The sequence below is a fragment of the Furipterus horrens genome, unplaced genomic scaffold (genome assembly GCF_987537825.1).
Source record: "Furipterus horrens unplaced genomic scaffold, mFurHor1.1.pri manual_scaffold_7, whole genome shotgun sequence".
NCBI classification, from domain to species: domain Eukaryota; kingdom Metazoa; phylum Chordata; class Mammalia; order Chiroptera; family Furipteridae; genus Furipterus; species Furipterus horrens.
Genome location: NW_028327177.1, coordinates 46,394,108 through 46,421,881, shown reverse-complemented (window position 1 = coordinate 46,421,881; position 27,774 = coordinate 46,394,108). Strand labels below are relative to the sequence as shown.

Genomic DNA, 27,774 nt, shown 5'->3' with positions numbered 1-27,774 from the left:
ATAATTGCTGTCTATGGCTAGATGTCTCCTTAAAAGTATAATTGAAGTGAGCAAGTGAAGTTTGTAATAACTAGTATTTTGGTTTACCTACATGTTTGTTATTTGTTTTTAAAACTTAAAGACAAATTTTTAAAAGAATTATCATTTTCCTTTGCAATATATGTATTTAATAGCCTGCCTATTTTGTCAAATAAAACAGCAGTAGCAGTCTTTTCTTGCTCTGTTTTTAGATATTTAATGCTGCTGAGGGTACTTTAAGAAAGGAAGTATTCCCTGTGACTTCTGTCTGTCATCCATAAAATACTCATTACTTTCAAGTAAGTGTATTGCTTTGTTTTGATCCATTCTCTGCAAAAGGTATTGATTCTCTCTGAAAACCTGTGTCATTATTACATTAAGAAAAGAGGCTGGAGTTTCAGAGAGTTTGCTGTCTGGCAAAAAAATAAATAAAAATAAATAAATAAATAATTTTTTTCTTTGAGGTCCCTGCCAGGACCAAATAGCAATAATGGTAATTTGCTTCCCCAAGGGTTTCCACAGTGTGTCTTCTACATATCGCTAGTACTTCGGTTTTTAAGGCTGTGTCATATTTACCAGTAATTAGGTATTTAGCAGTGCATGAATTTGAAGACAATATTAAAAAATGAACATCTATACACTCCAGTGAGAAGTACACTGTCTGTGGTTGGGGAATGTCATGGTGTTTTCTGAAAGACCAGATGGTGTGGTACCCTGGGAGTTTTGGGGAGGGAGATCTTTGCAGGATGGCCTCCCAAAGGAGGCCATGTGGAGAAGGTGGAGACTGTGTGCCCGCTGAGGGACAGCCAGAGAGGATGGGGCAGGTGTTGCAGTCCATGGAAGACACTACCAGGTGCTCTGCCCCATGTCCACACCACTCCCATGATCTCTTCCTGGTCTCCAACGCTGACGGAGGGCCTGGAATCATCCCCTGACCAGATCATGAAGGAGCTGAGCAAGTGGATGAACTTCAAGGTACAGATGTTCCTCTTCTTTACAGAGGGCTTCAGAGCTCAAAATTGCCAAAGGAGGAGATTGGGGATGTTTAGGAAATTGAGAGACAGCTCTCTAGCTACCTCATGTCTACAACGACCTGAAGAATGGTAAAGAGAACACCAAGTGTTAACCTTGGTGCCATATTCCCCAGTGACCACATACTGTGATTTGATGGACACCCTTCCTGCAGTCTCCTCTGTTGCCTCCGTGTGCAGTGTGCCATTACTTATATAGTGTGCTATGCATTTTATAGCTTGTTATTATGGCATTATGCAGGACATTTTAGGTAAATGTTAGTACTCTCTGGGAATCTCAGACTCTTAACTTTGGTTGACAAGTAAGAATCAGCCAGTTTCAGGTGAAGAATCTTTTGGAAGAGAGAATCAAAGGAAAACCAACAGGATTTCTCAGTGATACACTCTGAAATTCATCACTCTTCTCACTACATTGCCTTGTCGTCTTATCCAAGATAGAAGAAATTCTGATGTGAAAGCCTTGGGTCCCTGTTGGCTGGAAGAAACTCGGTGTCTCCCATCCCCAGGCCTGTGGAGCCCGGGAGGGAGAATTGTACTGAGCACAGGTAGATTTAAGTGTGAATGCCTCTGGTAGGGCTGTATTCTCCACTCTACGTTGTTCTAGGAGCCCATGCACCCTCGTTTGCCCATAAACGAGGGGTTTTCTGGGACGTGGGACTGAAGTGCAAAAGCAGGAAATGTCCCCATCAAACAAGGTCCTGTTGGTCTCCCTCGTGATTCTTAGCACCCCTACTCTCATACACAGCCAGATGATGCTAATGCTCACCAAGCTGGCTCCTGACAGCAGGTGAACCTGTAGCCCTAGTGGCCAGGAAAAAACTGGGCGAGGGGCGGGGGGCGGTAAGTAGACCGCCTATAACCTCAACTTCACTTGCCAACCCTGCTAATGGACTGCTCTGAGCCTCAGTTTGCCATATGTCGGATAAGAATAACAGCAAAGCTAGTAGGGATGTGGGGAAGGTTACACGGCATAGCTCTGAGAAGTGCCTAGTACAGCATAGACATTTAAGCGGCGGAGGCCCCTTCTTTCTCCCTCACAGATGAACTATCTGGAGAAGACAGTCAGTTACCTTTCAGATATAACCATCTTGAGCTTTGTCAATATCATTATTTAGCTAGGTCCTGCCATCAGGAAGACTAGAAAGGATTTAACCATGTGATTCATTAACACAATGTCACTTGGGTTGTAGACACTAAATCCTGGCCCCTACATCTAATTCCCAAATAGATAATTGTGTACAAGTTACTTGAAGTTGTTTTGGTTTTTTTTTTTTTTGTATTAGTTTTCCCATAAGTAAGATAGAAACATTTAGTGCTTTAAAGGTTATTGTAAAAAGCATAATTTTTGTCTTATTCAAATATTTAAAACTGTTTGGGGCCATTTTGAATTTAAAGTTCATTAAAATTTGGTTCTTTTCTGAGCTCTTATATTACAGATAAGTAGCATCATGAAGACATGTATTAACATGGTCATCAATGTTTTTCACTACTCCTCAGTACATGAAATAAAGATTTGTTCTTAGAGTACAAGGTGGATCCTTTTTAAAGTGGTCCCATGTTTAAGGAAACTGAAAAAAATAATTAAGGCATAAAATGACCTTGTAATATTCTTTTGGTCAAATTTTTGAGTTTTCTCAACCTAGAATATAAAACCTCCTGTGTAATGTATATGTAAGTCATCTTTAAAGGACTATACAAACACCAGTTTCTGTGCATTATTCATGTGATTGCAATTTCAGGAAATAGGTTACAATATTCCCTTTTAGTTTCTTCTTATCTTAATCAAACTTAAGTAATTGATAGTCAGTTTCTCTTGGAAAGTTTCCTTTTTCACAACTTCTCTGGAAGGAATTTTTATTTTTTCATCGTGTGAGAAATTGCTGGGAGCAAAAACAACATCTGCAGATTCTTTGTGTGCATGTTTAATGGTCCTGACCAAAAATAAGCTCTAGTTTTCCCCAAACACCATTTTTCCCATTTCAATGTTTCCTAAAGTTGGTCCTCCGAAGCGAGTGATTTGTTCCTTGTCCATGACTCATCTGTCTTTCACGCCAACATCTCTCTGACTTTTGCCTTTTCCTAGATCAGCTCTTTGCCAAGTGAATGACTCAGAGCTCAGGTTCCACCAGTACAGTCAGGTGTGGCTCCTCCAAAGCCGTCTCGGCTGACCTTGAGCAAGGTGTCCTCTGGAGCCAGGGAGAGCTTGCCTCATAATGAAACTCACCTGCAATCCAACAGAACCAAGCTCTTGACCTTGCTTGCTGCTTTTTAAAAAATAAGAAAGAAGAGGGGACATTCTCTGGAAAAAGGAGCTGGGATTTTAGTTGATTTATTTTGCTTACTTATAAAAATCAAATAGGCTTCTAGAGGAATAGATGGAGGGATATTCCCCTCTCTAAAGTAAAATACTCTTATACTCACACAGAAAGTATAATTCTAATTTTGAAGATTTAGCAAAAATTTCTTATGAAGTTCAAGAGTCCACTCTTGACTTCAATTTAAATTGTTAAGTTGCCAATTAAGTTACTTGGCATATATAAAATGTTAAATTTTCTAATCAGGTGAAAAGACAAATTCTATAGGTTACTCTGTGTGCATAGATTTTTATTTGTTTTTAATGAATAATGGCTAATACAATATACACCAATTCATTGTCAGTGTCGTCATTGCTTTCCTACAAAGATCAGCAGAAAAGTTAAGCCAGTCATCTGTGGAAAGCCAGCTCTAGGAGACTATGCTGGAGGCGCCATGTGCCTCAGTGGCCATCTTCACTTGCCCTGCAGGGAAGGTATTAGAATCTTCATCGCATAGATGAGGATGCAAGAATGAAAGTGTTAAACCTCACACCAAAGGGGAACCATGTGATAACGTATGCTGGGTATAAAACCCAAGTCTACCCAGACCCTTCTATCAAACCCTTACCAGACTGTTCACACCAGTTTACTTCTGTATCATGACGGGGTCATAAATGGAATAGGAAAGTTGTTTGGGGCAAACTGGGAAGTGGGGAAAATAGAATGGGAAAATGACAAGAAAGCCTGGATATCTGGTAGAATATTAGAATGACTCCCTAGAAACCAAGGAAACTCTTCAATTAATTAAAGAAAGGAAAAGAACAGAAAGTCAAGTAATAAGAGACAGGGACTATAAGAGCACACCCACTAGAGATATAGAGCAATTGTAGTTGTGCCAGGAGAAACCTAGACTATCAAGACTTCCACATTTTCTCCTCCAACCTGTTAAGGGTCTGCTATTGCTGTTAGGTGTGGATTGAGAAACTGTTCATGTGTTCTGACTACTTGGAGAAGTTCAGAGAGATGCAAAGGTCCTAAAGACCATGTGATTAATGAGCATTGGCATATCCTATCCTATCCTATTCCACACTGGTCTCTCTTAAATAGCCTGTGTTATGATAGCACTCTCTTGCAGCACTATGGTCTGAATGTTTGCATCCCCTGCCAAATTCTTAGGTTGAAATCCTAATATCCAATGTGATGGCATTAGGAGGTGGGGCTCCTGGGAGGTGATTAAGTCGTGAAGGTGGAGCCCCTCATAAATGGATTCTTATAAAAGAGATTCAGAGAGTTTCTTAGCCGTTTCTGCTGTATGAGGATACAGAGCGAAGTCCACAACCCAGAAGGCTACCACCAGTCTCTGATGTGGCACCTGCCTGACAGCTCTGTGACTCTGTGGGGGGAGGCTTCAGAACAAGGACATGTTCTTGTTTGCTCCTTGACCATGGACTGCCAGCCTCCAGAACTGTGAGAAGTAAATGTTTGCTGTTTATAAGCTGCCGAGTCTGTGGATTTTGTTATAGCCACGCGAACAGACTAAGGACACCTAGGGTGAAAGCGGTCTCTGTCTTCGGGTAGTATGTGGACACACCTCCTCTCATAGCTTCACATGTCTTTCTTGGTCTGTTCATGTCCTGAAATTTATGTCCTGCTTTCACTTGAGTGTCATGAGTCTAGTAGACAGCAGTGCCATCCCAGGTGGCCCCAGGCATCCGCGGTGCACTGTGCGAACATGGGCCTGGTGAGATCCGAGGGGAGGTTGTAGGTCGTTCTGCAGCATTGGCACAGTTTTGTGGACTGATTAACTTCTTAAGGATGAGTGAAGTTGTCTACTAACCCTGTGAAGCCCTTTATGAAAATAACAGTTTTGTTCACCACCACAGAATGCAAATGTCTGTAACAGGGTGACATCTAAACAGACATAGAAAACACAATCAAGAGATTAATGGCATCTCCTTTGAGAGGAAAAACAGAACCACTCACAGCAAGAAGCACAGGTAGAAACTATTAAACTCCCACTCACGTGTGAGGCCCGGGTCTTATTTCCTCTCCTGTGTGAAGGTGACTCTTATCCTAAAGCTCCATTTATTCAGGTTACTTTTTGTGCACTCATGGTCCCTTCTGGCTGTGAGTTCATAGTCATGGACTTTTCCATTCTCTGAAAACATGAAGGGCCCTTGTCCTAATCTGATTTATATTACAATGAGTTGCTTCTGCCTCTTTCTTGTAGATTATAAGCAATTTCAGGATAGGAATTACTTTTAACTCTGTATTCTTAGAGTCCAACACAGACTCTGGCAAACTATAAGAATTAACAACTGTTTGTGTACTTTAATAGGACTGAAGGACTTCTTATGCATATAAAGAAAAGTCTGTAGGTTTCTCATGGGCCTTTTGACAAGGCCTGATAGCAGATATAAGACATGGCAACATGGGGTTTAAGAGGGCCAGAGCAGGATAATTTCACTAAAAGAGAGACAGTCTAGTGTGCTTGTGGAGAAAGGAAGAAGAAAACAAAGTCAGAAACAAAGAAAGAAAAAAAATGAGAAAATGAATATTATGGTATAAGAACTCAAGCTTAAACTTTAGTCAAAGTAGGGAGTAACCATTAAATCTGGACTTCTCAACTGTGTTTAAAATGTAGTTTTGTTTCCAAAATTCAGCTTAGATACAATTCCTTTTTTTTTAGTTCAAACTGAGTTTTCCCTAGGGGTTCATATATCCAACATTCAACAACTCAATTATTTGTGATTGGTCCAAGTTCAATAATTGCCATAATTCTAAAATTTGGAGGAGGAACCACCTTAAAAGACCACATGTCAGAGCTGATACAGAACAGGGAGTGAGTGTAGCCACCCACTGTCCGCACTCACCCGGCTTCATGTTTGTGTGTTAATCCCTCCGTTATTTCCATTGAAAACGTGGACTTGTTGCCTTGTGCACCTGTGGTTCAATGGGGATAAGAAACTTCTTATGCTCCTGAGACATATTCTTCATATTTGTGTCTCAAATATAAAAACTTTGTATTTGAGAAATCATTCTGAGAAGAGTGAGAACTCCTCACCCTGCAGCTAGAAGTGAAGAAAATATGAGGAGGTCCAAGAAAGTGAAGAATTTTAGGCAGAACTGAAGCCCTGATTATGTAAAAGAATAGTGTGACTAATTCATTGGTAAGTTCATTCTACAACATATGAAATATTCCACTACTGAACTCTGTATTTGAAGCTTTGGTCTATTCTAGTAGAACATAGGAGGGTCAGTGAATGCCAGGGGTTTATTCTGTGTATTCTGAAAGGTCTGCATCCTATTTTTCCTGAGGGTCAAGTTTCCTCTGTAGGTGTGCCCATGACCAAGACCTTGCTGGCTGGCATTCGACTCTCATATAGTGAAGGAGGAAAGAAGGTAATGGACTGTGTTGCTGGTATGCACCTCACTTAAGGGATGAACATACTACTTTGAAGTATTACTTAGTGGCAGTTGGCCTATGAAGAGTGTCAGAGTTTCTCATTTTAAGTAATATAATAAGATTCTCATGCTTTCCTTCCATCCATTTAGCAATGGACTTGAATCTCAATTTTTTCAAACAGGACTTTTTGCTGGAAAGCTTAATGCCCAGTATACCTACCACTCTGCTTCTCCCAGGGGATGAGGGGGGTGGTGAAGCTTCCATCTCTACCTGTTCATGTGGGTTACTTCCCAAGAAGTTCCTCTCCGATGCCAGTGGAGTATTTATAACATCATTGCTAAGGGAAACGGTAAATATTCCACCCAGTAGCGTTAAATTGTAAGCACAGCACGTGGAGTTGCTCTCACCATCCATTCTCCTCCCAGGACCCCTCCCAGTGTAAGGACACTGCCTTATAGGGTATGTCTGCGGGTCATCCCTGGTCACATGAGGCATGCAGGCACCCGGGCAGGCAGAACCCACTGCCGTCTGCCTCTCAGGCTCTGCGTTCTTGCTCTAAGCCGGGCAGCAGATGGGAAAATAGGAGAAAAAGCGGGGCTTCATTTTCTCTTATTCTCCTAGTTTTATTTGTGGTTCAGCATTTCATCTTATATTTGCAAGAAAAAGAGATCCACTCCCTCTTTTATTTTTTGGTCATACCCCTCCATTTAGTACAAGACCATGTTGGAAAACTGATTCCCTTATAGATTTAATTTAAAAATTTGACCGTTGGCTTGTCCTGAACTAGGAATATGCATGCATTTGTCAACCTGGGCCCGAAAAAGTTCCACTTAGGAGTTTTTTTACAGAGTATAATGAATTTTCCTGGGATGTACCTGCCACACAAATTTAGAAAGCATTTTAAGACTTATGATCGCTTTCTTTCCAGAAATATACACCAGATATATATTTTTTTATGCTGTTAACCTGCCACAGGGCTCGTCCCTGTTATGTAATGTGCTGCATTCTGCTTTTGTGTAGCTGTTTTTCCTCACTGCCTGCCTTGAGTGCTGCCCGTTTGCGCATGTGGCATTGCCCATGACACTGGTGTCCATCAGCTGTGTGCAGTGACCATTGTCCTGAGTCTTCAGCCCTTCTAAGGTAGTCTCCAGGACTGGGAGACCCAAGTAAATTGCATCATTTGGAGCCTTTGAGAGTCTCTCTCTCCCTCTCTCTCTCTCTCTCTCTCTCTCTCTCTCTCATCTCTCTCTCATTGTTAATATCCTTTGCTCACTAAGCAGTCAATTAAGAGATTAAGAAAAGTATGAATGTGTGACTTTAAATTTCCCATTTAGAAACAAGAAATGAAGAGCTCACTTGATAATATTTTAAGCCAAATCTGCAGCATTTTAGGGTTTCTCACTGGACCTTAGTAATGATACCCAACACTTTACTTGTTTGCAGTGTACCTTATTCATCTTAAATACAACTATGTTTCAAAGCACTTAATGCATATTAGACATTTGCGTTCAATTGATCTCCTATTTTTCAGAGTGTTGAAACCTGGTTTTGAAGTTGTTTTTTTTTTTTTTTTTTTTTTTTCAGATTTAATGTGTTTTATTGATTAAATTATTACATTTGTGCCAATTTCCCTTCCCTCTGCTCCCCTCCACCCGGTGGCCCCCCTCCCTCCAGTTGTCCCCCCCTTTTAGATTATGTCCATTAGTTGTGCATACAGTTCCTCCCAACCTCTCTCCGTCTATTCCATTCCCTCCTACCTTGATCCCCAATTCCTATATCATCTCCCTCCCTTTCCCCATTCCCCCTCCCTGTTGACCTCCCCCCAATATGCTTCCCGTACCCACAGTTCCTCTTCCCCTCTCGTTGCCTATTTAGTTTGCCTTTGTTTCATCTCCCTAGCTTCTGTTTTTTTTTAAACCAGTCCCTTTAACATCTCATATAACAGTGGTTTGGATCTAATGAACTCTTTCAGTTTTATTTTGTCCTGGAAACACTTTCTCTGTCCTTCTATTTTGAATGACAATTTCGCTGGATAGAGTATTCGTGGTTGTAGGTTTTGGATTTTCATTACTTTGAATATTTCTTGCCAGTCTCTTCTTGCCTGTAGGGTTTCCCTTGAGAAGTCAGCTGATAGTCTAATTGGGACCCCTTTGTACATAATTCTTTTCTTCTCTCTTGCTGCTTTTAAGATTCTCTCTTCATCTTTAATTTTTGACATTTTGATTATAATGTGTCTTGGAGTGGTTCTCCCTGGGTCCAGTTTCTTGGGAACTCTCCTTGCTTCCTGGACCTGCAGGTCTATTCCCTTTCCCAAGTCTGGGAAGTTCTCCTTTATTATATTTTCACTCAATTTTTCAAGTTCTAGTTCATCTTCCTCATTCTCTGGCAAACCAATGATTCTTATGTTGGGCCTTTTATAACTGTCCCAGAGGTTTCTGATCCTTTCGTTGTTGCTTCCCATTACCTCTCGCTGCATTGGTTGACTGCTTGTTCCTTCTCCATATTCCAGTTTGTTGAAATGAACTCTGGATTTTATTTCCTTTCCTTCTGTCTCGTATACTGTTTTGTTCCTTTCGTTATGAAAGTTTTTCGCTTCTTTCATATCTTTTTCCTGCTCTTTTGTGAATTCTGTAAGCCACCTGATAACAATGGCCCAGAACTGAGCCTCTGACAGGTTTCTTATCTGTTCATCTGTCAGGTTCTCTATCTGCTGCCTGGTGAGTTGTGTTACCGGTATTTCTAAAGTTGCCTGCCTCATTTTGACAGATGCTTTTTGTTTTCCTGGGCTGGCTGTCGGGGGCGGTGCCTGTGTACGCGTCACAAATTAGCGACCGGCGCCTGCTTGTCCGCGACCTATTTCGCAGCCCTGTGGTGCTTTCTTTGGGGGCGGGGGTCCAAGATGGATTCACACAGTTATTCAGCTAGGAGACCGGGATCCGTCCTCCCGCCCCCCTGGGCCTCACTGTTCAAGGCGATGCGGCGGCCGCTCTCCCCAGCTCCGGAGTCGCGCACCGCCAGGGGCTTGGCCACCGGGACTCCTCGCCAGGGTCGCGCACCGCCAGGGGCTTGCGTAGCCGCTCTCCCCAGCTCCGGAGTTGCGCACCGCCAGGGGCTTGGCCACTGGGACTCCTCGCCGGGGTCGCGCACCGCCAGGGGCTTGCGTAGCCGCTCTCCCCAGCTCCGGAGTCGCGCACCACCAGGGGCTTGGCCACCGGGACTCCTCACCGCCCACCGCTCCGGGTGCCACCGCAAACCGCACTGCCCACTTTAACTCTTACCTGCCCAAATGGCACCGCTGGTTTATAACTTCATATGTTGGACTTCCGTGTAGTTTTATTTTCTGGAATTTCTAGTTATCCTTTGTTTTGAAGTAGTTGTATTCCTTTATAGTTGTAGAGGGAGACCTAGCGTGTCCGTCTAAGCCTCCATCTTGGCCGGAAGTTGAAGTTGTTTTTATATTTTAAATTAATAAGCAGTTTTTATTTCTTCTTTATTGGCTCTTTGCCTCCTTCAGAAGTAGGACCACCCCATGCTTCTTAGGATATTTCATAGAGAATGCTACTTCTGTTTTAAACTTGTGCATTATTGCTCTGTACAAATTGTCTTCTTTAGTTTCTAGTCTCCTCACTGGTCAGTAGTGGGTGGTGGTACCCTAAGAGTGCCTTTCAGTCTGCATGTTTCCCAGTGGAGGCAATGGGATGTCAATGGGCAAATAGCTTCAGGATGTGATGACTTTCACTGCTCTGCTCAAGTAGAAGACCATGTTGCTGGTGTTTGCTTACCATTTAGTGGGCACGTCTCGGGGGCCAGTTGTGGTGCTGAGTCCTTTATTTGGATCATCTCCTGCAATTCTCAGAAAAGGTAGTTGTTGGAACAAAGCAGATAATCTTGGGGCAAGATACAAGCCCACGTTTGTCTGGCTGCAGATCCAGCCTTCTTACACACCTTGCTAAAGTGTGTTAAGTATGATGGTTTTGTGTGCCTGTTGTTTCTCAGGAATTGGAGATAACTGTTTTCTCTTTATTTAGAAACTGTATTCTTTTGGCAGATCAGATTTACTAAAGGTTTCTCTTTTTTTTTTTTTAAGAATTTTTATTGTCATTCTATTGCAGTTGTCCCAATTTTCCCCCCTTTGCCCTCCTCTATCCAGCTCATACCCCGCTCCCATGGTCAATCCCCACACTGTTGTCCATGTCCATGGGTCATTCATACGTGATCTTTAACTAGTTCCTTCCCCTTCTTTTAAAGGTTTCTCTGAACAAAAGAACTTTCTGCAGTGCCAACCAAGCGTTCACGTCAAGCATGTTTATTATCATGGTGGCTCCAAAGAGCCCAGTGCTCCGCATAGCCTCCATCCTCACCGGGGGCCTTGGCTGGCTCACCTGGCTGTCTGGGACTCAGGTCTCTGGTTTGCTCCCAGCTCTCTGATTTGAGGCACTGATTTGCTTTTACAAAGAACTTGCACTTCAACAGCCTTGATGGGTGAGAGGAACTATTATCTCGGCTTTATAGATGAGACAACAGAAGCATAGGAGAAGCATGACTTTTCAAAATTGCGTGGCTCCTAACTGGAAAAGGCAGAACACAAGCTCTTCTCTATCCCTCTACATCGTAACTCCAAAATAAGACCTCTGCTAGGAACCAACACCACATTTGCTCATTACTAGAAGGAATGAGTTAAACATCATAAATGGTTTCCAAACTGTGTTCCTGGAGTACTAGGGGTTTCAAGGCATATAGAGCACTGAGATTTGAAGCTCTTTGCTTCAACTGAAACCACTCTGTGCCCGTCTATTTTATGTACTAATATTCCACAAAATCTTATGGAAAGCTACTGCAGCTAAAAATACCTTGAAGACAACTGAATATCAAGGTTCTTATTATAGTCTAAGCTCTAGGCTTCAGGCACCAATGCTAATTTTTAAAAATCAATGAATTAATATAAACATGAGTACATCATCAATGGGAAAATATTATTTGAGTTACAAAATTAATTTGCACCTTTCCAAAAATATATTTGTTGGGTAAGGCCAAGAGACTTCCCCAGAAGTAAAAGTCCCTAATACCTAGCTCAGCACCAAAGAGCGAGCTGAAATTCTAGTCCTGACTTCTCTGGGGTTTGGCTGCTCTCCTTGCCCCTCATATCTGTTCTTCCCACTCCAAAGACCACTGGCAATGAGAAGCATCAGGGTGCTTCCTGCTCACCATTATTTAGTGGCTTCCATCACTTAGGAGGTCAAGTTCAGACCCCTTCACTTGGGTAAAAGATTCCCCATGATAGTCTATCTACCTCTCCTGTTCTGTCTCTCCTCTCACAGGGTTTCTCTCTAGGATGGTGAAAGGGCCCACAGATTCTATGAATACCAGGCTCTCTGTGCCCTTGGGCATGGGTTTATACTGTTCCTGGGCCTGGCGTTCAGCTTCTGGAGTCTGCCCAGTCATCATTTCTTCCAGGATGGCTTCATTTTACCCTTGGGCTCTGTGACTTAACCCCACAGGCCCCTTTGTGGTGGTTTCATAATCTCTCATGTCCCTTCATCTCTGTACTGAACAGACCTTTGCAATTCAGGTGGTATCTCTTCCTCTCTAGACTGATCTCCCCAATGACAAGAGCATAGATTTCAGTCATTGTTGTATCCCTCATGGTTAGAATTGCACCTGGCTCATAGCAGGGGCCCAATCAATGTTGGCTAAAATGAAATTAAATGAAAAAGTAGATTTTATTGTGGTATATATATATTCATGTTAAAAATATCAAAAATGTACTTATTTTACACCTGTTATAGGATGCTGGGATTATAAATAATTTCACAATTTTAAAGGCTAATCACAACTCTTAGTTTTTCCATTAAACGTTATTTTATTACATGCATACATATAATTAGTGAGTCTGTATAAAACAATGAATTTCCCCACTTTCCCAGGTCACTTACAGATGTCATTATTTTACTGACTTGAATTCTTGGTTCCATCAGGGCCCACATAATATTTTCAAGACATATATCTAGTTTAGAACGCCTACAGTAAAATGACATTTCCAACAGGATGTCCCATTTTCATGGTTTAATTCTGAATTCAGTGAAATACTTCTTTCCGTAATACAGTGTGTGTGCTCTCTTTATTCTCAGAAGAGACTTGAAGAGAGGGATTGTATATGCTTCTTTTTATGGGATGCTCTGAATATGAACATTGAGTTTAATAAACAAGATTATATTTCTCTCATTTTCTAAACTTTAGAAAGGTTTGATTCTAATTTGAAAGCATGCGCTAGAATCTCTGTGGAAATACCAAGAGCACGGAACATCGCGTCCGAGTTATGTGATGTCCTCATCCTTGGTGCAGCCCAGCCTTAGAGTAAGAGGAAGAGGGTGAAGAAAGTGTCATTTTGTCCAAAAACCTTCAAGGACAGACTTTCCTGCTTTTTATACTCTCTTTTTGCTTTGAGGACATCCAAGGTGAAGCCCATGCATATCAACTCACTGCCTTGTAAGTTTCATCTCTTGTAAATGTGCGATATTTTTCCTTGTTACAACAGTTTTATATTCTCATGCACATAAATACTGCCTTTGACAGGGTCACAGCCTAGTGCCATGAATATTCCTTTAGTAGTGGTGAAAACTCTGCAACGAAGCTTTGAAGTCTAGGGTGACAATCGAATCGTCCAACAAAGGGCAGGGAGAAGCTAAAATAAAAACCTTCACAGATGAGTGGTTTTATTTCACATCAACTATGTGGTCTTAATACTACTGCCCATCAGATTCTGCCTTTGTGCATTATTTGCTTCATTTGGTGACCTTTAGTGTACAAGGATCCTAAGCTATTTCATCACTTGAAGTTCATCTGTGGCTAAGCTATAATTTCTACAGTTCTGAGAAAATTAGAGATCTCTATCAAACTTAGCATTTGCATTGGGGATTTATTTCGATGTCAAGTGCTTATACTTGACTGTTGCTTTCTTCAGTTGTAGTGCTTAAAATGTGCTGCCCTAGATTCATAGTAAATTAGTTTTTTTGTTTTAATTTACTTGGTGGTGGTTTTTGTTTTGTTTTGCTTTGCTTTACACACACACACAAATACACAAATATAGAATCTGAGCTTAAAGCCATTAGCTTCTACTATCCAAAGTATGTGTCTTTACCTGGTGAATTTTTCTGATTGTCACCCATGATTTTATTCTGAGGTTATTCTGCTTGGTGTGATAAGTGGATTACGATCAAAATAACTATGACAATCTGAAAAGAAAATCACCATAAACATCCTAACATTGTAATGATATAATACAGAGAATTTGAGGGATAGAGGTAATATGGAAGTATTGATGATAAGGTTTACTTCTAAGTTAAAGTTATTCATTGTAAAAGTTCACATAGTCCCTGTTTGTTTTTTGGTCAGAAGATCATCTTTTAGAAGAAAACATTTCATAGAGGTAAAATACCACTAAAACCAATTTTTACCTTGAAAACATATTTTTGCCTTTCTAGGGTCTTTTAGAAAATTTCATTCTTTATACATCTAAAGTGCAACTTGTGCCCTTTATCCCAAATATGTCCCACATGAGGGCAATTCAGCGGCATATCTCCAATTCACCAGCTTTACTCAAAATCAAGCTAATGTTATCTGTACACTCTCCAGACGGTTTCTTTCAGAATCTCATTGTTTTTATCTCATTTTTTATAAAGACTAACTTGAGTTTTACCCCACAAGGCCTACCAGAGTACACTGCCTAATTTTTAATATTAACAATACTAATAACATTAACAAGAATAATTATAGCTGTTGACATTCATTGGATGCTTGCTATGCACTTTGTGTGATTTAGAGCATTTACCTGGCTTTTCTCACTTAATTTTCACCACTTGACCTGAGGAAACCACAGCACCTGAGTCCCAGCCTGGTTGGGCCTCTTGCCACTTGGGGTCGGCATGCACTGCAGGCTTGGCTTGGCCTTCGCCCTCCTACACAAGGGCCCTTCTGGCAAATCATGCCCTTTGGTTGACCACTCAGCTCTGCAGCGGGCCCAAAGTTAATATGACACTCCAGAAGGTAAACGTACTCATTTCTCCAGCCATAATAGAGTTGAGGCAAAGCAGAATGAAAACATTTTCTTAACAAATAAAAAAACAGTCCTAGTGAAAGTGCCCTAATTCAGGAATTTGTGACCACTCAGCTGCAGGTTTTGAGCCTCTACCACCCTTGTATCCAGGTGGAGTATAAGCCTGTCTCTAGTTCACGCTTTCTGCTTGGTCCTTCTTGTGGTCACTTTGTCCTTTATCACTACTCAGTAGTCCAGCTGGTGTCCACGAAGGCCCTGCTGGACAGCAGCCACTTGTTGTATTTCATCTATTTGAAGGGTGTGGCAAATGTCCAGCTTTTTGCTGAACCCCGCCTCTCTCTCAGGATCCAGCGATTTTATAATCTGGTGTGCTGTAACTCACAGCACGAGTTCAAGTGACAGCTGTGGATGACTTTATCACCACCATGCATCCATGAGAGCACATGCCTGATGGTCATTGACAGATGAAACAGTAGAGAAAAAATTTAAGGGGGCTGCATGAGAAAGGCAAAAAGTCATAGACACAGGCAACTGTATGGTGATTACCAGAGGGCAAGGAGGGTGGGGGTAGTAGCAGAGGCTAAAGGGTTCAGAATAAATGGTGATGGAAGGAGACTTCACTTAGGGTGGTGAACACACAATACAACATACAGATGATGTATTATAGAATTGTACACCTGAAACCTATATAATTTTATTAGCCAATGTCACCCCATAAATTCCATAAAAATGTAATAAAGATTGAGCTTAGGTAACATCCAAACATTAATGCCATATGCATTCTTATAAAAATAAAAATCCTACCAAAAATCATAATTGATGGTGATCCTAAAAACCCAAAATGCAGATCTCTCTTCTCCCCCATGTGGTCACTGGGTTATAGGAAATATATGAAATGATCTCTCCATGGCAAAGCAGTCTGTTACCATGGAAACACACTTACTCAGTTCCTAATCCCTCCGGCTAGTTCCAGGAACATTAACACTATGCTAGTATTAAAAAAAATAAATCTAATATCTGGCTTTTGAGTAGTTAAAATTATTGAAAGAAAAGTGTTCATTTAAGTTGCAAATAGACTTTTCTCATCTGATAAGTGTCACAGTTGATATTATTAATAATAATACTTCATATAAACAGAGTAACCACTGCTAGTACACTTAACATTCTCTTGACACTAGCTGGCCCTTATTCTCCCATATCCAAGTTTGGGGAATGGCATTAGATTCATCTGGGAGAAAACAATTTTCTTTAAGCACACTTTGCTGTTTATGTATGTTTTTGTTGTTAAATCTCAACTTTCTTATGGAGACAGGCTGTATTTATCAAGCCTACTGTCCCTGCACGGATAGGAGGAATATGTGTTCGCTTTTCTCACTTAACAGTAGATACTGTGCACAGTGTCTATATTCCTGCTAATTTCTTATTTTAAAACTGGCAATGGCATCTGAAGGGGTGTACAGAAATAGTCACGGTTATGTAGGAATTGTGATATACTGAAATATTTAAATGTAGTTTTTTTAAATGAATACCTAAGAAGTTTTAAAAATTAAACACTTAACTAATTTTCAACATTTAAATATGTTTTTGAAACTCTATGGCAAGTAACTGTTTATTCATTCAGTTTGTTGGGTTCTTGCTTAATTCATAATTCAGTTCTGATTCTCCTCTCAGGTCCCTCTGAGCAATTTAGTGCTCCCATATACCTATTAATTTGCAGACATTTATTGTTATTTTATGTACATGTCATTAAGATATTTAAATGTATGTAGATATGAATACTGTATATGTATTTTTAATCATATTGTCATTTCCTTTCAGGGTAGGTCTCATCTATTCTTTATTTTCTCAATATAATGTTTCTTAATAGGTCTTTTCTATCAGGTCGGCAGGCCTAATGAAGGCTATGTGTTTTCTGTGCTTTGTTTTCATTTAAGGTTTTTTTGTTTATTTCTCTGACTATTCATTCTCTTTTCCTACTTCCCAATTGGTAAGCATTCAAAAATATCCCCCTTTCTTCTAGTGCCCTAGTCACATTGTGTGGATTTGTCCACATTTTCTGCTTCTCCGGGTGCCCTGTCAGCACTGTATGGCTAAACTCCCTGCCCCAGTCCCAGTCCCTTGTCCCTTTCTTTTCTGTTGTAACTTAGATTCTAGGAAAATCTTTTGGAAATCAGGGATTAGAAACTCTCTTCTCCTGGTTCTGTGTAATACCCAGCACATACACATTCACCAACTACAAATACTGAAATGGTGCTTCCTAAATTTAATTTGGTGCTTCCTCTTAGACTTTTGAAAGGGTAGTCATTAATTTTGGGTACTTGTAGTTATTGCCATAAGATAAGTTCCAACAGTGGGTAGGCTTCTGACCCCAAATGAATACAGTTCATGTATTGTATTAGTTGCATAGGGCTGCCTGAACAAGAATACCACAAACAGAGTGACTTCAAGAACAGAAATTTACTGCCTCTCAGTTTTGGAGGCCAACAGTCTAGATCAGGGAGTCCATGGTTCATTCCTGTTTCTGTGTCTTTCCCTTGTGTCTGGTATTTGCTGTCAATCTTTGGCATTCCTTGACTTGTGGAAGCATCACTTCAATGTCTGCCTCTTCTTCACATAGTTTTTCCTCCTTGTATGTGTGTCATAAAGATGCCAACCGTATTGGATTAGGGTCCACCATACTCCAGTATGACCTCATTTTAACTTTAATTAAATGCAACAACCCTATTTCCAAATAAGGCCACATTCTGAAGTACTTGGGATTAGAACATCCACAGAAGCATTTTAGAAGGATATAATTCAACCCATAACACATGTCACTACAATAAAACTTGTTTTATATCCTAAGTCCATTCAGTTATTTTACAACAAGTAGATCTTGTGTTTGGATCACAATACAAATCAAATATAATTGGTGTGGATGTATTTAATAAATGAAGTCTTGAAGTTTATGCCTTAGCCAGCTTCACTTTGATTGTACATATACTTGGAAGATCCATTTATTCCTCATCATACTAGCTTAACCTTATTTAAAGAATAAATTAATTGTGTCTAATGTTGTGCCAGCAATTGTTACTCTCAAAAGGCAGTGAAATTTCTAAACATCTTTTAACCTTTTCATCAAATGATAATATCGTTTTAATCCAAAAATAGGCATCACTGTAATGAGTATTTAGTCAGAGTAAACTACAGTATATTATTAGAGCTGTATTGATTTCCAATCTAAATAAACTGACTTCCTCCAAAATCTAATATTTTCCATGTTTTAAGAATTAATTTCTTAATGATACTCTACTACAGCGATTTTCAACCAGTGTGCTGTGGCTCACCGGTATGCTGCAGGAATTTTTAATACATGCAATACCTGACTATTTAGTCAGGGGCACTGACCTATTTTCCCTTAGATTGTCAAATTAAAAAATTACAGCAGCCAACACAACAATACATGTCCAGTGTGAATGAATCAAAATTATACCAATTTTTGTCAGAAAGTTAAAAAATCCAATTTATTTTTGGTGTGCCACAGAATTTTGGTAATGAGTTTATATGTGCCATGAGATGAAAAAGGATGAAAATCACTTCTCTACTACATTGTAAATGTTTTTCCTTTTCACTCTTTCCTCCACTCCCTCCCCTTTAGCAACCATCAGCTTAGCTCCCTGTATCTGTGGACCTGTTTCTGTTTTATTTGTTCCTCCATTCTGTTTTTGGATTCCACATATAAGTCAAATCATATGGTATTTGTCTTCTGATTTCACTAAGCATAATGCCCTGTAGGTCTATCCATGTTGTTACAAATGACAAGATTCTATTTTTTACTGTGAGTAATATTCCAGTGTATATATGTACCACATCTTCTTACCCATTCATCTATCCATGGACATGTAGGTTGCCTATGTATCTCGGCTACTGTAAGTAATGCTGCAATGAATACAGGGGTGCACATATCTTTTTGAAATAGTGTTTTTGTTTTCTTCAGATAAATACCCAGAAGTGGTATGTATTTGTAGCTTGGATGGCAGCATTATATTTTATTTTTAGAATTTTATTTTATTTTATATTGACTGATTTTAGAGAAACAGGAAGGGGAGGGAGAGAAAGAGAAACATTGATTGGTTACCTCCCACAAGTGCCCTGACTGGGGATTGAACTCACAACCCTTTCATGAATAGGACAATGCTCTAACCAACTGAGCCACCCAGTCAGGGCTACTTTTAATTTTCTGAGGAATCTCCGTACTGTTTTCCACAGTGATTGCACCAATTTATAATCCCACCAACAGTGTTTGAGGGTTCCCTTTTCTCTACATCCTCACCAACACTTTTTATTTGTTGGTTTTTTAAAAAGAGAAACAACAATTGGTTGCCTCTCATATGTGCCCCAATTGGGGACCAAACTCGCAACCCAGGCATGTGCCCTGTCTGGGAATCGAACTGGCAACTTTTCGCTTTGCAGTATGACACCCAAACAATTGAGCCACACCAGTCAGGGCTGTTGATTTTTTGATGATAGCCATTCTGACAGGTGTGAGGTGATATTTCATTGTGATTTTGATTGCATTTTCCTGATCATTAGTGATGGTGAGCATTTCTGCATATGACTGTTGGCCATCTGTATGTCCTCTTTGGAGAAGTATCCATGCAGGTCCTCTGTCCATTTTTTCATTGGATTTTTTGGTTTGGTTGTTTGCTGTAAGCTGTATGAGTTTCTTACGTATTCTGGATATTAAATGCTTATCAGATGTATCACTTACGAATAACTTCTCCCATTCAATTTGTTTCTTTTAATCCAGTTTTATAAGTAACATAAGAGAATGGTTCAGTTTCATTTTTTACATGTATCTGCCCAATTTTCTCAACACCACTTATTGAAAAGACTGTCTTTTCCCCATTTTATATCCTTACCTTTTTTTATCATAGATCAACCAATTGCCCATATAATCAAGGATTTATTTTGTGCTTTCTATTTTATTCCCTTGACCTACATATCTTTTTTTAATGCCAGTACCGTACTGTTTTGATTATTGAAGCTTTCTAGTATAGTTTGAAATCAGGGAATGTGATACCTTCCAATTTGTTTTATTCTCAATGTTTTTTGGCTCTGCTGGGTCTTTTGTGGTCCCATGTAAAATTTAGGATTAATTTTTCTAGTCCTGAGAAGAATGCCATTAATGTTTTAATAGATTGTATTGAATATGTGTATTACTTTAGGAGGGTACCAAGGACATTTTAACAATATAAATTGTTCCAATCTATGAGCATGGTATGTCCTTCTATTTATTTGTATCCTCTTCAGTTTCTTTCTTGAATGTCTTGTAATTTTCAGAGTACATGTCTTTCACCTCTTCGGATAAATTTATTCCCAGGTACCTGGTATTTTATGCTTTTTGATACAATTATAAATGGAATTGTTTTCCTGATTCTAGTTCTGATTGCTCATTATTGGTACATAGAAATGCAACAAATTTCTGTATATTGATTTTGTATCCTGCAACTTTACCAGATTCATCCATTAGTTCTAATAGGTTTTTGGTGGAGTCCTTAAGGTTTACTACAGTGTAATTTAATCACAGTGGACTTAAGTCACCAACCATTAAAACAGCCACAGTTCGCAATGGCAAATGGCATCTAGTGGCTCACCATTGTTTGTACCTCTTTGTAGCCATTTCCTCAAAGCCACAGACAGGTCTGTGCCCACCAGCCATGAGGCAGTAGAAACTGTCTTGGAATCCCAAGGCACATGCTTCATTTATCCCCAAGGGGAGAGACTAAAGCAGTAAGCTGGAGCTATAGCATTTGCCATTTTGTATTTTATTTAAATGATGCTCAGGTCCTACATCTAAAAAACCTGAAAGGAAAGGAAATCTTCAATGTTAATGTTGTTTTTAGTTACTTTGTAGACCATCATATCTTACTTTTTCTTTTACTGAACAATGCTAATTTACTAACACTTTTCAAGATTATGTTTACATTAAAGCAAAGTGAGGATGTTAAGAGACCCAGATCGCCAACAAGGGAGCCACTGCTTCAGTGGAATTGAGAGTTGAGTCACCTCCCTCAGTTACAGAAAGAAGAGCTCTGATTAACAGAACTCCAGATGACAGTACAGCAAATGGATATTCCCACAAACCAATTTCCTTCTATTTTAGAGGGAGAAAATGGGAATTACTATTTATAGTGTACCAATTTTTTATTGTGTAATTTGATTTTAAGGCTAGAAGTTTCACTGTTTATAATTTTATTTACTCTTTAATAAAATTATGTATTTCTCATGCCTTTTGCTTCAGATTATCTCCAAATTAACTGGTTAAGAATATTTATAAACATAGAAAACTATTTTAAATCAGAGTACATAATTTCTAGTTATGGAAAGGAATTTATTTGGGGAACTATTTGTATAAAGCTAATTACATTTGTTGCAAAAACTGGTTGATTTCCACCAAGGTTATAACAATATATCTCATTTGTAGCAACTGAGCTGGGATGTTTAAGCTTCTTTCTCCCCCGCCCCACCCCCATTAGCCTTCCTGGTGCCATCCCACGTCCCCACGTCAGTATCCCCAGTGCAGTCTGCTTTTGTCTGTTCTCATTTCATATATGTTTTCAGTTGGGGGAATCTCTACTTCCCTGAGTTCTCACCTCTCCCTCCTTCCCAGAGAAACCTGCACATCTGTGCCTCCCGCCACAAAAGTCCACTACATTTACACACATAACGCCCATTCTTTCTTCATGCCATAAACTAAAATGGGCATTGATCAGTCTAGAAACCTCAAAACCCTGATAGAGGTTCAAGACGGGAATAACATGATCAGACTTGTGCTTTGTAAATGTCAGTCATAATCTTTATCTGTGCAATGTTGCATAATGAAAGGCTTATTATAAATAGGCCTATTGAATTAAGCAACTCTGCCAGGCAAAAAAAGATGAATGTGTATCTAAGGATCTTAAACTTGAATTTAAAAAATTTCTTGTTTCATTTAAGGCATGTTTCAGTCCTCAAAATTGTGAAACTTTGTAAGGGGGGGTACAAAGAGAGTTTATATGGTTGATTCAATGAATGCAATATATAGAATATGAAGTACATTTCTATAAACAAACACCCATGTCACTTCTGAGACATCAACCAACCTTGATTATAAATTGTACAGATGTAATACTCTGGTATCCAATCATTTTCACTACTTTGACCCTTTCCAGGAAACAAAGATATGAAATCTAGTCATAATAGTTTTATTTTTCCAGCACATCCTGTTTCCTTACCTGATACTCCATGGCACATATGTGAATGTGAATAAGGATTCAAGTGAAATTCTTGCGCTTTGAAATTCAGTTCTAGCATCACCACCTCTAGGAAGCCCCTCTTCTCCTGCCCCCGCAGCCCCGCATTCTTCACTTAGCATCTTTCCTTGAAGTTGCTTAGTGCTCTGTTCATAATTCTAACAGAATGTATATCACACTCCCATATAAGTTGTCTGGTTGTCTGCTGAGCTAGAGCACAGTTTGTTAGAAACTGAAACTGTGTCCTTCTTTGCCTCCCTTCTCAGCACCTGGCACTGTGGCTATTACTTCACCCACTCAGTATGTATCTGCAAAACGAATGCGTGAAAGAGTAGGACAGAGATGTCTTGACCCTATTTCCAGCTCCTTGGCCTTTGCTTCTATGCATACTTCTAATTCTTGCTTTGATTAAGTTCCAAGGTTTACCATTCAACTTAAGAAACACATTACTTAGATGAGATGTTCCTTAATGTGTAATATGAAATCACGTGGTCAGAAAGGGACACTGTCGTTCCCCCAATGCTATCTCCAAGAATTGTAAGGAAGCCTTCACATTGTGAGGTCTGTGCAATGGATTTTAAGGAACTCTAATAGGAAAGATGAGACAATGCCTGAGTTTGGGCTGAGTCCCAGACAAAGTAGAAAATCATCTACTGAACCTACAAATGAAAATGAAATGTAAATATATCTTTTTACATAAGGACCATTTTCTTTGGACCCAGGAGGGGGAACACCAGGAGGCAGAATGAGACTAAAGAATGATTACAGAGACTTCCGGCCAAGATGGAGGCTTAGACGGACACGCTAGGTCTCCCTCTACAACTATACAGGAATACAACTACTTCAAAACAAAGGATAACTAGAAATTCCAGAAAATAAAACTACACGGAAGTCCAACATATGAAGTTATAAACCAACGGTGCCATTTGGGCAGGTAAGAGTTAAAGTGGGCAGTGCTGTTTGCGGTCGCACCCGGAGCGGCGGGCGGCGAGGAGTCCCGGTGGCCAAGCCCCTGTCGGTGCGCGACCCCGGCGAGGAGTCCCGGTGGCCAAGTCCCTGGCGGTGCGCGACCCCAGCGAGGAGTCCCGGTGGCCAAGTCCCTGGCGGTGCGCGACTCCAGAGCTGGGGAGAGCGGCTACGCAAGCCCCTGGCGGTGCGCGACCCCGGCGAGGAGTCCCGGTGGCCAAGTCCCTGGCGGTGCGCGACCCCGGCGAGGAGTCCCGGAGGCCAAGTCCCTGGCGGTGCGCGACCCCGGCGAGGAGTCCCGGTGGCCAAGTCCCTGGCGGTGCGCCACTCCGGAGCTGGGGAGAGCGGCCGCCGCATCGCCTTGAACAGTGAGGCCCAGGGGGGCGGGAGGACGGATCCCGGTCTCCTAGCTGAATAACTGTGTGAATCCATCTTGGACCCCCGCCCCCACAGAAAGCACCACAGGGCTGCGAAATAGGTCGCGGACAAGCAGGCGCCGGTCGCTAATTTGTGACGCGTACGCAGGCACTGCCCCCACAGCCAGCCCAAGAAAACAAAAAGCATCTGTCAAAATGAGGCAGGCAACTTTAGAAATACCGGTAACACAACTCACCAGGCAGCAGATAGAGAACCTGACAGATGAACAGATAAGAAACCTGTCAGAGGCTCAGTTCTGGGCCATTGTTATCAGGTGGCTTACAGAATTCACAAAAGAGCAGGAAAAAGATATGAAAGAAGCGAAAAACTTTCATAACGAAAGGAACAAAACCGCATACGAGATAGAAGGAAAGGAAATAAAATCCAGAGTTCATTTCAACAAACTGGAATTTGGAGAAGGAACAAGCAGTCAACCAATGCAGAGAGAGGAAATGGGAAGCAACAACGAAAGGATCAGAAACCTCTGGGACAGCTATAAAAGGCCCAACATAAGAATCATTGGTTTGCCAGAGAATGAGGAAGATGAACTAGAACTTGAAAAATTGAGTGAAAATATAATAAAGGAGAACTTCCCAGACTTGGGAAAGGGAATAGACCTGCAGGTCCAGGAAGCAAGGAGAGTTCCCAAGAGACTGGACCCAGGGAGAACCACTCCAAGACACATTATAATCAAAATGTCAAAAATTAAAGATAAAGAGAGAATCTTAAAAGCAGCAAGAGAGAAGAAAAGAATTATGTACAAAGGGGTCCCAATTAGACTATCAGCTGACTTCTCAAGGGAAACCCTACAGGCAAGAAGAAACTGGCAAGAAATATTCAAAGTAATGAAAACCCAAAACCTACAACCACGAATACTCTATCCAGCGAAATTGTCATTCAGAATAGAAGGACAGAGAAAGTGTTTCCAGGACAAAATAAAACTGAAAGAGTTCATTAGATCCAAACCACTGTTATATGAGATGTTAAAGGGACTGGTTTAAAAAAAAAAACAGAAGCTAGGGAGATGAAACAAAGGCAAACTAAATAGGCAACGAGAGGGAAAGAGGAACTGTGGGTACGGGAAGCATATTGGGGGGAGGTCAACAGGGAGGGGGAATGGGGAAAGGGAGGGAGATGATATAGGAATTGGGGATCAAGGTAGGAGGGAATGGAATAGACGGAGAGAGGTTGGGAGGAACTGTATGCACAACTAATGGACATAATCTAAAAGGGGGGGACAACTGGAGGGAGGGGGGCCACCAGGTGGAGGGGAGCAGAGGGAAGGGAAATTGGCACAAATGTAATAATTTAATCAATAAAACACATTAAATCATTTAAAAAAAAATGATTACAGACTTTTTATAACATATAAATCTGACTGTAAATGTTAAAAATTGAACTGCAATAAGCTTGCAGCCTTCTGTGTTGTGAGACCATGTTTAACTGCTTTTGAAATAATTACTTCCCACAGATTTTATACTAATAATTCTTATTTTATGTTATAGTTATGAATTTCCAAAATTTCATCATATTTAATTTTCCACTGTTTTCTGAATATTTAAAATCTATTTTTGTATGGAAATACAACCCATCAAAATAAAACTACATTGTATGAAATACTCCAAAAAGATTATCAAATGACATGGCTCAGTTATATCTTAAAGGAAGAAAAACACTTGATTAATGTAGAAAAAAGCCACAGTCTGTATTCTGGGAATAGAGGTTGAGTTTTACTTGAGTAACCTGCATCAGGCACATGATGACATTGGCACATTGTAGGCAGAGGATTCCTATATGAGAAGTCTTCACAGAGAAAGATGCCTTTTAGTGCCTTTCCTGAGGTATAAGAGGGTCTTCAGATGGGTAACTATCAAGTGTGCAGAAAAGAGCTGTCATCAGCAGTAGAGCCTGGTGCTCTGGACTGCATTGCCTTTTGTGGGCAGAGAGAGGATATTTTCAAAGATTTTTGCCATTTTCCTAAAATTGCTTTGGGCTCCATGTTACCTAAGGTTGAAAGACAAGTTCTGAACCTGGATACACCTGGGTTTGCTCGTAGCTCTACCACCTAATAGTATGGGGACTTTGGTGAGCTAGTTAACTTGTAGTGGCCTCAGTTCCCTCAGGGTTGGGTGCATTGACTGAGAGGATGGATGTAAAGCATTCCCAATAGAGTGTTGTTTTGTTGTTGTTTTAATGGTCGATTTTTTTTTTTTTTTTTTGCATTATAAAGGATCCTTGACTTCTTTTTTAGAGGTTTCATTTGTTCTATAGTCATATGTTTTTTCAGCTCTGAATGTTTGGGTAGAGCTTGGGGATTTGGTTGTTGGCCCAGTATGAAAAAATAAGAAATACTCTGTTGCAGCCCATGGAGTTAGAACAAAAGTTTCTAGTAGATTTGAATTCTGCCCAGTCATTTCTCTTTGCTTTTACATGGTTCCAGTCTGTGTGAATTTTGATTACATGTTTTTAGCTAAGTAAAACCAGTTGTTCAATGCCACCGTTTAAATTTCAGTTCCCATAGGCTATTAACTGCAGTTGCATAAAGTACATACTTCATTGCTAGCTCTTCAATCCACAGATCACTACTGTTAAATAGTAGGTGCTTGTCATGACCGATGATCAATCACGTCACTTGATTCAAAGGTCGTCAGTGATGGATCACTGAACATCTGCTATTCAGTTCACCCAGGGATGGGAAAGCATGTACAGTAGTGACGTTGCTTCCTTGTTTCAAGTGATAACTTAAGACATTTTATTAATGATACTTAAAAAGGAATTGGCCAACCACAAAGCACGTGAGGCAGAGCAATGCAAAGTGGTGACGCGGGAAATGAAATTTAAATCAAAGGTAGATCGAACACACAGCTCACTGTGGGAATGTTGGCACTGCCATCGTTGAGAGACTCAGCAGGCAAACAGGAGCTGAGTGAGGGGAACTCACCAGCATAAATGAAGGGAGTGGTTGTGACACAAAGAATAGTTGTCCCAGAGGAAGTGGTGCCATCAAAAACTCCACAGGGAAGGAATTCTTGGAGATATTTGTGACATTGCAAGCACAAACAATTAAATGGTGGCAGCTAAAAAATTAAAATTAAAATTAATGGTGGAAGCTGGTCCAGAGAGGAATGTGACAATTCCCTGGGGCATAGAAAAGATGTCTGTCTCATTTGTGTGCTGTAAGATGAGACAGAGAAGGCAAGCATCGATCGTTCACACTCATCTCATCTGATAAGTTCTTCCAAAGAAATGAATTCCCAATGTGTTTATGTTGTCAATTACAGTGTTTTAAATTATAGTGTTCATTCCCCTATATATTTATTTATAACAACAGTGAGTTTTAACTAAACATTTTTAAAGATCACAATTATTATCATTCATAATTCTTACCATTGATTATTGAGTATATGTTGCATGGGTTCGGCTTCTGTGGTTCTTTTTACAGTAGTAATCTTGAAAAGCGAGGACCATCAATAGTGAAAAAGAGTCCCTTACCATTTGTACCTTCTATTGCTGAAAAATGAGTTCACACATTCTCTTTAATATTGTATTTTCAGCTACTTCCCTAGTAATAGTTTATATAGTAACAGATGCCTTGTTGATTTTAAAACTTCTCTGACTCTCTAATATTTACTTTGCTTTTCAGAAAGTCTAGCCATTTAATATTCAGAGGCTTGTATTATTGGGTGATTTTCGTAAAATATTTTTGCAGTATAAACATTTTTTGTTTTGTTTTCATTGTAAAAGAAGGCCCCGCAGGTATGCTGCACAGGCAAACAGCCAAATCACTTCATTAATTAAAGGTGGCGGGTCTTAGTAACAGTTCTATAGCGATTGCTAGCTTTTTCATTCATGTCTGCAAGGGGGTGAGTGTGTAGTCTTGTGTGCTAGTTTAAGTCAACAAGCCGCGGGTCTCATTGTGTATTTTGTAATATGCATGCAGAATGTTTTAATTTCATAATGTCTGAAATAATTAAAACTGTCTTGTATCATTCCGCCTTATAATAAATACCTATAATTTGGAACCTCCAAATGGGTTGGTTTTGAAAGATATTAGTATAATGAATAATAATAAGAGCCTCTGGGTTGTTAATGCATCAGATCCTGTGCTATGGCCTGTGTAAGAGAAAGGAACTTGATTACCGTTTTAGAGAACGTCCCTGGTGCCACCAGCATGTACCCGTGGTCACGCTGTCCCCTGCCAGGCCTCACACTGACAGCATGCTTGGTCACACACAGCAGTGAAAAGCCTTGTGTAGGGAATGTTTGTGTTTTCAAAAGCTGGTATAATTGCATTGAGGGAATGAAGCTGGTTTAA

At 40.2% G+C, this 27,774-nt stretch overlaps 1 protein-coding gene across 9 annotated transcripts in view; it reads left to right on the top strand.

The window, feature by feature from the left end:
• FAM110B (family with sequence similarity 110 member B) overlaps positions 1-27,774 on the top strand; it is a 150,725-nt gene that overhangs the window by 75,339 nt on the left and 47,612 nt on the right. The window contains exon 3 of one of the 9 annotated variants that reach the window (XM_090283665.1): positions 231-317. The exons of the other annotated variants lie outside the window; for them this stretch is intronic. The gene's annotated coding sequence lies outside the window, so the exon portion shown is untranslated. The remainder of the gene's footprint in view (positions 1-230; positions 318-27,774) is intronic. 9 annotated transcript variants of the gene reach the window in all.